The sequence below is a fragment of the Plectropomus leopardus genome, chromosome 9, assembly GCF_008729295.1.
Source record: "Plectropomus leopardus isolate mb chromosome 9, YSFRI_Pleo_2.0, whole genome shotgun sequence".
NCBI lineage: Eukaryota > Metazoa > Chordata > Actinopteri > Perciformes > Serranidae > Plectropomus > Plectropomus leopardus.
In genome coordinates, this window is record NC_056471.1 from 24,897,043 (window position 1) to 24,909,193 (window position 12,151).

Consider the following 12,151-nt stretch of genomic DNA (forward strand, 5'->3'; position numbering starts at 1 on the left):
CCCAACTTGACTTCAAAGGTGTCTATACATCTATATGTGCAGTCTTTCCGGTGTGCATTATTCACATAAGTCTTTGCACTCTTGCTTGTTGATGTATTCACAATGGTAGTGCTTCAAAAACTCCCTTTCATGTGCAGCATTATGCACAAATGAAATGAAAGCTTTGACACAGGACAACATGCTAAATTCTAAATGGGTTTGCCAGCACGCATGTGTGTGCATTTGCATTACGTGAGAGTGCTTAGTGATGGCATCTGCATAATAAACTGTAAATACTCTCGTCCTGTGCACTCGCTTCTGAGGAAACACAATAGCTGTGCTGCATCCTTGAAGGGCTTTGTCACTGTATAATCTGTGTAGATTTGTGGTTTCTGTGCATGCATTCACGTATGATTGATTTGTTTCTATTGATGCATTTGGGTTTATCCGCAAGCTGTGTTTGCAGGAATGAAGGTGTGTATGAAGACGGCGGTTATGGTTGATAAGATTAAAAAAAGATGATACATCACACTTAACCTTTCAGTAACACAAATTAATTAGCCCCAGTTCAGTTTGTTTTGTCAGTTACACTGGATATGTGTCTGTTTAAATACGTGTATGGGGGTGTTTGCTGTATGCATCATACCTCAGTGTTGCAGTGCTCTGTTATTTAACAGTCTTGTATTTGCTGGAGTTTTTACTGTGTAAATGTGAATAGCTGCTGCAGCCTCACGAGCTATTAATGAATTCAGCGACTGACAATATCAAGACATAATGTAAAGGATATGGGACTTTGAAAATCCAATCATTCGTCACAAGATATATATTTGCTCTGTATTTTGAATTATGTATATATACAATTTATGTGCGCTGAAAAAAAAGGGGCTCCCCAATGTGACATCTGAAAATGACATGCCACCTCTGATCAGAGCCACATCTTATCCGAGCCTCACTTCAATGTCTTGGATACCATAAAACATTCAAACGACATTTGGATCAGATGGGGATTCCCTTTGATCCTCGTCTGTGTGGAGCTTCAGGAGCAGAGCCTTTCTTCTCCTCCGCAGGATCCACTGATAGGTTCATGGAGGGATGAGAGGGAGTCGGGGCTTTTCCCCTCCCGTCTCTTTTTTTCTTCTCAGTTCTTCCTCCTTTCTACCTGAGCTTTCTCCCCCCTCTTCATCTCTGTTCTGTGACCCATTCGGCTCTCACTTGTAGCTACTCCTCTCTCCTCTCACCTGGAATACATGAATAAGAGATTAGAGGAGCTCAAAGTGCTAGAGGACACAGACCTCCCTCTATTAGAATTGAATGCCTCCTGCAAGACGTCTGCTCAGTTTTAAACTGAGTGTTATTTTACAGCAAAGCCTGGTGTCTATAGCACATCCTGTAGCCTGAGAGATAATCTGTGGTGGACTACAGGCTAAATTCTGTCATTAGATGACATTACAGTCATTGACAAAACAACAATATTATGAATATAAACACTGTGGACACCTTTTCCACAAACTGATCTAATTAAATGCACCCTGTAACAACCAAAACTGATTTTCACATTCAGTGTTGCTCACCAAAACTCACTGTGTGTATCTTTGAGCTCAAACAAGCATGTTACCATGTACATTTTTATATTTTTTTCATTTTAAAGAGATAGTATGAGTTTTTTTCAGTGTGGTTGGTGCTGGATGGCACACGTCCAGTTTGGAGAAAGTTTTCTCACTGATTCAACTTCTCCTAGAAATCTCTGCTGTCTTCAAAGCTACCAGTCCTGATTGAGAAAAAACAGTAATTTTGGAACACTGAACACAGGAGCTACTGGTCTACCACTGCTGTTATCAATTAAATACTTTGTATGAATGTTTGCTTTTGGTTAAATCTAAACTAATGCTTTGAAACACTAAAATTACACAACAACACAAAATAACTAACTGTTTGAGGAAGCAGTACTCTAGCAGGTCCTGTCTTAAGCAGTCTCAAATCACTGTTTATCTTAATGGAGTTTGCCTTTGAAGAGAGTGAGATAATGGCTTCGATTCCTCATCAGAAATCGCTGTCTTACAGCAGTGAAGTTATTCTTAATATAGTGGACACTTAAACTGATATTGATTATTTTAAGGTGAGACTTTTTTTAGGAGGCTAAAATACATGTTAACGCTGACCCTGCTACAGAAGTACAGTGCTTAGCTTCTGTGACAGTACTTCTGCCTGCTTCTCCAAACTGGGGGCATGTCAGGTGATATCCACTGAATGTAAAACACTGACTATGAGTAAGTACTTCATACAACCCCTCTTCAAAAGATCCAAACTACCCTTTAAATCCAGCATTGTTTACATCCATGTTTACTTGCCAGCAGACCTCTTTTCTTTTGCCTTTGCTGGTGCATCTCAGGATATCATGGCATGTTCCTGCCACCTGTCCATCAGTGGAATTCTGCAAAACCATTGATATGACAGTACATTGCACCACCCGCGTGCACATTCCCGCATGAGATTAACAAAGTAAGGACCCACTCATAGAAAAACAGCAGCGTAGGTCCAAAACTCTACAGGGAACCTTCAAGAAAAATTCTAATGGATAGACTTCAAGTGTATTTTAATACAAGACTCACATGCCATATGTTCATTAAAAGAGTTACTGATTCCTTTCCATTCTGATTAAGAGTCACAAAATCCTCGTCCTGTTAAAAAATACAATCAGGAGTTCTGTTGAAGCTAGTTTGAGGCCTCAGCAGTCAGCCAAGTCGTGTTGGTATCTCTGCATCCTGGCACTTGTGTATCGGTTTATTGCCAGTGTTTTGTTACAGCAACAAAACAGCGTGCAACTGCCAGACATATCCCTCCGCCACAGCTCAGCCAGGAAACACTTGGTGGAAACACAAAGAGGGAAGTTTGTACTAAAATGTCTATAACTTTGAAAATGGCCAAATGGAGAGTGCATTTTGGCACAAAAAAAGACAGACTGTAGATTTTTGTATTCCATGTCTTATAGCATAGTTGGGCATAAAGCAAGCAGAGCAGTGGGAAAACCAGTCATTAACTCTTTCAAAGTACATTTGATAAATTTTACATCATGACATTCTAGACTTAAACAGTCTGAAACCCAAAGGTATTCATTTTACTACTGTTTACGTCAAGAGAAAGGATAAAATTCTCACAGTTAAAAAGTTGGAACCAGAGAAAGTTTGACAGTTTGCTTGAAAAATGACTTAAACATTATATCGATAATTACAATAGTCAAAGATTATTTTTTTGTTGATTGAGTGGATTTATAGCTAAAGCTGGATTGCAGGACCTTTACATTTAAATATACATCCATTACAATCAAGACCTTGCCAGACAAGTTCACACAGTGCTAAGCCTATCGCTGCCGAGGAAAGCTAGCTTTATTTACAGTTTACAGGAGTTGTGGTGTTTGTGGCAACTTTTCCTGCTCTGGTGCACCTGAAGCGATGAGTTTTACATCAACCAGCCTCAGCTGAAGGCAGCAGGAAGTGGGGCGAGGAAATTTGAGGAATTTTTTATTTTTCATTTGAGGAAATGCTGTAGTAGTAAGAGTGGGAATCTGCATATGGGAGGTGGGGAGTTGGGAGGTGGATGGGTCAAACAAACTCTGGACTATCACTTGGAAGACCTCTATTCTTTTCCTGTGTGAAACCCAAAAGTCATTTAAGTTGATTTAATAACAACATAGTTTGCCAGTAATTGCTAAACCAAACCACATACCCCAGTTGCCCAAACCTATAGAAGTAAACCTGAAAACAAAGCTTTTACTTTCATTCTAAGTTTATTCTAAATGTATTTTTAAAAGAGACTGTATGCAAGACACAATGTGTGTAACAAGTGTAAATTGACATGCCATCCTCTGGTGTCCTAAACTGATGCTGGAGGGGTACCTGGCATGTCACAGTTCGACTCTTACGGCCACTTAATAGGTATCGCTATTTGACACATTGGAAATGAGAATGTGTTGAATTGCTCTCATTGACCCTTCACTAAGCCATGGAGCCCACACTGTCATAAATTGCACTCCCTTGAGAAATGTTATCAAAATTAAGATGAATGAAAATGTGATTTCTGAGAGAAGCAGACGGAAAAGATGTGTTTGAAGAATATACCCAAGATGTCAAACTACGTCAGCGGCAAAAACAAGGTAAAAATGAAGATTGTCAGAAGCTAAAGCTTCAAAATCCACAAGATCAGCCTGAAAATGAAGTAAACTGGAACGATTGCGAGAGAGTCTATGAAGCAAGGCCTTTGTGTTGTCAAACTCTTGTCTGAGCTAGCCAATGATATGATTGGCTTTGATTGGCCAGTCTGCATTTGGGGGGCAAGACTAAGTGGAGGGTCAATTCTGCACTTCAGCTTTAAGTTTGGGTTCTTTTAATCCTATGGCTTTTTTTTTTGTGCAGACCTGTTACTGTTTCAGTACAACAACACCCTCTGTGCTCAAAGTGAGGTCCATAAAGACTTTTTTTCGCTTTGTTGTGTAAGAACTTGACTGGCATGCACAGAAAATACTTTTTTTTTTTTTAATTTGTCATGGTTTCAATTAAAATTGTTATACCAGCAGTTCATAAAGAGCATTTCTTAAAATTTCATAATTAGCAGTAGTATTGTCATGTGTGGAGGCATTTTATCAGCACAGATGGAAAAATCATGCATTTTAACAAATCATGTGTTAGTTTTTAATTTTTTGAGTGACAGCTCTAATTAGCAACATTAATGTTCAATTCAAAAGCAGTGGCTCGTCAGAATAACATCACTTTTCATCTGGCAGAAGTTATTTAAAAAACACACAAACAACCACGAGGGTAGAAAATATAACCTGCCAAATTTTGTCTGTGGGCTGTATGTATGGCAGCCATGCTCTACAGCATTGTGCGGGAAAAAGAGAGGCTTCGCTCACCTCCATCATTCTATTTTGTTTACTACTTGGTCAGAGCAGAGGGTTGTGTTATTGCCAACCCCCAGACACAACAGTTCTGGAGGGAAGATAAATAATTAGTCATGAGATGAGTTTCTCCCTTCATCCATCAGCCCGGGGAACATGGCTGCCATAGGAGAACTGAAGCCAAATGAGAGTCCTCTCCCTCCAGTGCTTTTGTTCCCAAGACGCTCAGCTTTAGATTTCCCTCCTTGATAGGACGACTTTGAAACACTCAAAAGCTTGCGAGGACAACTCCATCTTTGTCTGGGTGTTTGCGGATTAAAAGCAGTCTTTTTTTTTGTGGTTCTTGTTAAAAGCATTGCTTTTAGCATCAGAAAGAAGGAGCGCAGACTCTACTTCACCTTTTCATCGGAAATTGCCTTACAAAGTAGAAACACTGAACCTTAGTCGCAAGTCAATTCAGAGTACATCTTGTTTGAGGCAATTCATGCCATTAAAATTTCCAACTGTGCACTACATCTTTTCTCCACCCGTATCGTTTCTCGTCTTCTTTTGTAGTAATTTGGCAGAGCGGAGGAAGATTTTTAGGCTTTATAAAGTTGTATAAGGAGGACTGAATAAATGTGGGACACCAGACACGGCAAACTTATTTAAAGTTCATTAAGTGACACATTGAAACCAAAATAGAAAATTAACACTGAATTCCCACCTGAGTGACACCACAGGAAACAGTGAAATATATATGGAGTCTGGGGAATGTTTTAAATACGTCAAAGTGTGAGAAACTCTTTGAGAGCTGAATGTTTTGTGAATTGTATCAATCCTTCTCCCCTGCATAGAAATCAACATGGACATTTTCTTGAACTCTGAGTAGTGCCTGGAGATTTAAAGGATCAGAAAGCTTATTTCCGAATGTAAAGGCTGTTGAGCTATTTTATCTAACGCTCTTATTCATTAAGCGTGTGGCGACTGTTGGATTTATACCACTATCTGAGATGGCCTCCAAACACCAGAGGAGTTAGTTTCTCTGATAGGCTGCTTTGACTGTTGAATTATTCATTTGTGCTATTTGCCAGACTCAGTGTCCGTGACTGCGAGGATTCGACGAGGATTGAATGATTGAAGACTCAATGAGGTAAAATATTTTTTGATGTTGCAGAGGTCAAAAACTCCTGTGATTTTGCTGGTAGCCTTAAAAAGCCCAAAAAAAGATTTCTGCTTCCATCATTTTACATAAATTGGAAAATGTTTAAAGTATAAACTCTGAAATGCACATTACATAATTTGAATCTGTGATGGTAGCGCTCGTTTAACTCCCTAGAGGACATAAAGGGTTGGAAACCCCATTTTAGGTACTGTTTGCCCCCACAGGCCTGAAGAGCAGCATCACTTTTCTTTATTATCACATAATTAATAACAGTGTCACTGTTCAGACACCAGTTTAAAGGTTTCATTTCCCAGTAAAAACAATGGTTAAAATAGATGGTATCAGTCCGAGCTTCTCTGTCTCTTCGTTTCTTTGCTTTTACCAGCGTGCTATACTTTATCTCCCATTTCAAGCCGTCGCTTCTCTCCTCATTTTGCAGCACTCACCTCTGAAACCCTTTCGTCCTCTTTTTTTTCTCTTTTTTTTTTTTGAGTCACTCACCCCAGCTTCAACCACATTTAATGACTCGGAGCTGCAGCCTTTTCTTGGCTGTCACTGTGGGGCTTTTAACAAGGTCCTGCACTCCTTTTGCTCTTTCCTCCTCATTCTACCACACCAAGGCCACTCTCCCCTCTGTCTTCCTGTAATTTTGCCGTTCTCTGAGGCTAAAGTGTACAGGTGACGGACTAAAGTAGGGGTAGAAATGGGAAGTGGTTAGTGCCTTTTTGCCTTTTATTTAATAGGAGTCTGTGCATTTCTCAGCCACTTTTATGCCTTAGTAAAGACAGATTTATCTGGATTGTGTTTGGCTTTACCAACAGAAATGTATGAAGTCAGAAAGTTGTATATTAGTTTGTTCCTGAATAAAATGCGTGTGTTACAAATAGTTAAAGAGATACTTCGCAGATATTCAACTGGCTTTGTAACACGCAATGTGGTTTAAACGCCCTCTGTAGCTGTAATAGCGAGAGTTCAATAGGATGTCAGAGCTGTACTGCTTCCTGCACTGTGAAAACGGAGGAGAAATATCAGTTTATACAGTAAAATTAAGCAGCACTGATCAAATATAAACCAAGATTCTGTAACTATTTTGCCTATTTCATGCCTCAAATGTTTCAGAAACAAGCTTTTCATTTTACTGTATTACAAGATTCATTTTTGCCAGTGGGCATTATGCCACCCACCAGCAGGAGCATTTTTTGTTCTGGTGTGGCGCAGTGCATTCTGGTAGTTGTAGGGTTTTCTACCTCTTGAGCAAAAGCACCCTTTTCTCTCTGGTCATGTAGCACAATTTGAACAGTATTTGTCTTTCTTCTGCATAGATGGCTGATTTCTATGGGAAGATCATCTTTATTTTGGTGATATACTTGATAATTAAATTGATTCAGAAAATTAATCTGCCACAACTTTGATAACCAAAAAAACTGTTTCAGTCATTTTTCAAGCAAAAATGCCAAAAATCAGTCAAAGAAAAGGCTACATAATAAGTCATACAAGAAAGGGGAGAAACCTTGCAGGTCATTTCAGTTTGTGGAAATAGTCTGTCAAAGGAAATTTGAATAACCACTGTCACGTCATACAAGTCATTGAGTTGCCCAGTTTGTGGCAAAAACAAAATAACTGTTTACACAGCTTTACATGTCATGTCTTTATTTTTTGATAAGAGTATTGATAAGTATCGGTGTCGATAAACAGTGCCGGTACCAATATCAGTATCGATAAAATCCTAACGATATCCATCCCAACTTTGAGTGGTCATTGATTTTGGCGTGGAAGGCTAAACTTATGCATGGAGGTTGCAGCTATTTAAATATTTTCTTGCATTTTTTAGATAAAACAATTTATCAGTTAATTAAAATAATGATCTGATCTGATTTATCGACAATGACAATAATCATCAGTTGCAGCAGGAATGTGCTTAATGGTTTGAATGTATATAGCTGAGGTACAGTTAATACAGGCAGGAATGAGTTCATGTGTTTGTGTGTATTTATAGATGAATGGAGATCTGATGTCCTTGGGCTTATATTTGTATTCATAACGAACAAGGAAATTAAAGCCAACTAAATCACCTCAGGCTCCGTGCATTTCAATTATAGACAGTATAAAAGAGTTATTGATCCATAGCAGAGGAGACACACACAGAGGCAGAGAGATTTTTAAATACTCATCAGTCGTCACACTCCTATAAGGTTTGGTAAATCTGCTCTTTAATAGATTTCTGGGAGGAGGCAAAGCTTTTGCAGAAAAGTTAAACAGTTCAAAGTATTTGTGTGTTAGTCTGAAATACATTCTCTTGTGTATTCCTCTGTGCTGTTTCTTTAGTAATCCATATCGTCCTACAGCGTTCCCCTCGAAAGCCCCAAGTGCTTTCAGCTGTTCCATCATCTTTAAGCTGCAGTAAAGAGCGAGGGGGGGGGGGTGCTCAGGTTCATTCAGTGTTTCACCTGACCATGATTAATGTGAAAAAGGCCTAGTTCACACCTAAACCACAGAGCTTCCCCATCTCACTCCTTCCAGCCACCTTTTGCCCGCCTCCCAAATGGTTTAGCAGTGGGATCCAATGTGTTCAGCCAGCCGAGCGAAACAGAAGCTCCAGAGGTCAGATAGTCATCTCCCACATGTCCTATAGGAACCTCTGCTTCCATGGATAAATTCCTCAATGGGCATACCGAGCACAGGCTCAAGGGCCAAAAGGGTCAGGGGGGGCAGAGTCTCAGTTTGTAGTGACAGTCGAAACAGTATTTCTTGTTAGAAATGAACAACTGCGAAGAGACGCAAAACAACTGCAAACATGAAAAACAGCGACAAAGATACAGAACAACCACAAAGAGCTGCAACAAACTATAGAAATAACCACTAAGAGAAAAAAACAAGACATGGCTAGAATAGAATAGAATGCCTTTTTTGTCATTGTATGTTGAACATACCACGAGTTACTCTTGTTGGGTGCCACACTTAGAAACACAAACTTAACACATTCATCATCATTCACCAAATTAACAAAAAATAAATAAATAAATGGAGGAGTAAACAATTAACAAGCCACAGTGAAGGCATTGCACACTTCACAGTAAAACCATTCGTTTTGTTTATTCCAGTCCGTTTAAAGTGCTCATTGCTACAGAAGATTGCAAAGTAATTAGATGGAGACAATCACAAAAGAATCAAAATTAAAGTGACACAACACTTCTAGAAGGAGACACAAAAAACTCTAAAGAGACTCAAAACAGCCACTAAGAGATGCAACACGGCTACAGCCATTCAAAACAAATACAGAGAGACTGAGCAACAAAAAGACACCAATAAAATACAAAGATGTGTAATAACTACAAACATGGATAACAATCACAAATTTGCTTAACAACCACAAAGAGAAGCAATACAATGAGAGAGATGCAACGACAGAGACACAACGTGACATGGAATCGCTACAAAGAGACACACAAGCCACGTGAAAACACAGTCGGAGATGCACCCAAAAGCCATTGTGGATGGAGTATGATGTGATTGATGTAGTCAGGTATGCATTGTGACCACATTGAACACCAGTTCAAATGCAAATTCATTTTTCTATCCATGTTAAACAGCAACATGGGCTGAAATACAAAAGGTACGTAAATGTTCCCAACCAGTGAGGCAGCAGCAATTGGCTAGTTAGCAAGGCAAGCTACCAGCAAGGAAGCTTATAGATACTCAGATAGAAACTAATGGTTGGAATCAAAATGAGACCAAGTGTGTGCTTTCAGTTTAGTGCGACAAAAGTTTACAAGCAAAACTTGGCAATTCATATCGCAACTGAGTCACTTATGAAGCGATATCAGCTAAGCTATGATGGAAAACGGCTACAACTGTTCATTTGTTTGAGCTGCACAGGCCGATTAGATCTTAGTGTGGACACTGGAGACGCGTTAAAACCAGACGTAAATGTATTCAGGTTAAATCATTGCAAGGTATAATCTGGTTATGGGAAACATTTTAAAGGAAGGTGTAAAGGTGGTCGTAGGAACACAATAACCAGTCAGACACACAAAACAACCACAATGACTCAAAACAATGTCCTTGGGGTATAAAACAACTGCAAAGACTGAAAACAATTACCTTAAGGCACAAAACAACCACAAAGAGACAAATAATGTTTACAACAAAAAACAAGACAACGCAGCTGTAGCTGTTTGTAGCCGTGTTGTGTCTCCTTGCTCTTATACAGGAGGGGTGGGGGTCTTTTACATGTCTGTGCTTAGGGAGCTATTGTGTTATAATCCATCTATGTCTAGTTCCTTCTTCCGTTGTTTCTTTCCCACTTTCTTTGTGTCCTTCTCTTTTTTCTTTCTTCATACTCTCTTCCCTCTGTGCCATCTGTCTCCCCGCTGTGTCTCCTGTAACGCCACAGACGGTCTTTGTGAAAAATGGGGGAGATCACAGAGGATTTCTATCTATCTGACCCCGGTGTGCCCTTCATCTTCCTCTCACAGCTTGATCTATCACACACAAGTGCTTTTTATTGTTGTTTGGCAGCCGGCTCTTGGCCCATGGCTGCACTTGTCTCTCCCCGCCCCTCTCATTATTACCGTGAGCCTCACACTGTTGGGAATAAGCCAACATATTTGCATTTTCTCTTTGTCATGCTTTTTTTATCGACTATAAAACCACACTGTCGGGTTTCTCTCCGACATTGTGTCACGGGAGCTCTGTGATCAGGCAAAAGTTGACTCTCTTGAAGTATTTATTGTCAGCTTTTAAATGTCTTCCACCAAACAACATTGCAACACCTTACAATGGCAGCATTTTGATGCTGGTGGATTTAATTCAAAGACACCTGATACGTATTTTGTCTCTTTCTTTCACCATCTCTCATTGACCCTTGATAACAACAGATATCCACTGTGCTGAGAAAATGTTATCATCTGCTTGATGAACTTCTCAGTGTGACAGGATTCAGTTCTTTTAAAACAAAAAGTGCAGCATCTCCTTCCTTTGGCGCTTTTGCCACACAGATGAGAACTTTCTGAGAGAAATTTCTTTTTAACCGTTAGTTAGCCAGTGCTTTGCTAGCTTTCTGTATATTGTGGTGCACACAGGGATGAAATTTGATGTTTAAATAGGTCTCAGACATTGATGAAAAGCATAGATATTTACTGATCACATTCAAACCTTTAGATGATATTCAGTTTAGATGCTTTGGGGCAAGTAGAAGACACACACAAGCCCATGAAGATGTAACTACGCTACATGAGCGCTTGAGCAAAACTTCAGCAGCAATTCTGCTTTAATGTAGCTGTTGCAGCTACAGGTTCATAATGCTTCCCATACTCTTCTCACGAGTCAAGATTTCTCAAGTACATCTGTATCTTTACATCACTACATGTCAATGTTTGGTCAAGTGGGACTCTAGTTTGATTGTTTTATAAACCAAGATCATCTCAGTGGAATGGGCTGCATTGATAGAAGCCAGTAAGTAAGTAGAAGTCATCTCAATAAGCACCTGAAACATCCTCCAAATTAGTTAATTCATTCAGTATAATTTATTCTTCGAATAAAACAATGAGAGATTTTCACTTGGCCTGGAAACTCTAAATAATAAGTGTACTAATTACAGTCAGCTAATGATCATTGTCCTGCGTACAGCAGATAGGAAATGGTCAAAGTGCACAGTCGTCTCTGCGGGTAATCTCTCCAGCAACTTGGCAGTGACAGCAAGTCTTGTCTCTTTGAAGTGTCAGTTCATATACATTATGAGGGCCGCGGGGTATTGTAGCGCTGTAGTGTTTGTATCAACACAAGCAGTCACTTTGTTAACAGCCTTTTAACATTCCCCTGCTACAGCTTATGGGTTTCCTTTCCCCTCAGGTCTTTGTATAATAAGGAAGGGTTGTTCATTTAATCTGAACTCACTACAGCAAATGATTAGACGGTTAACTCTTGAGGGCTGGTGCACTGGTACAGTATTGACTGGGGCTGAACAGGCTATCATCATAAAGGCAGACAGTTATCTATTGTAAGTAAATTACATGGAGATGAACATATTGTGGAATTGATGACCAGCCTTATCAGCTACCAATCATAGTTACATACAGGTATTTAATAACAGGGAATACATTGACAACATGATCAGAATATGCTAATTTACATACTCC

At 39.5% G+C, this 12,151-nt stretch overlaps 1 protein-coding gene across 1 annotated transcript in view; it reads left to right on the forward strand.

Annotated features, from left to right (window-relative positions):
* LOC121948060 (ecto-NOX disulfide-thiol exchanger 2-like) overlaps positions 1 to 12,151 on the forward strand; it is a 218,132-nt gene that overhangs the window by 81,687 nt on the left and 124,294 nt on the right. The window lies entirely within an intron of this gene.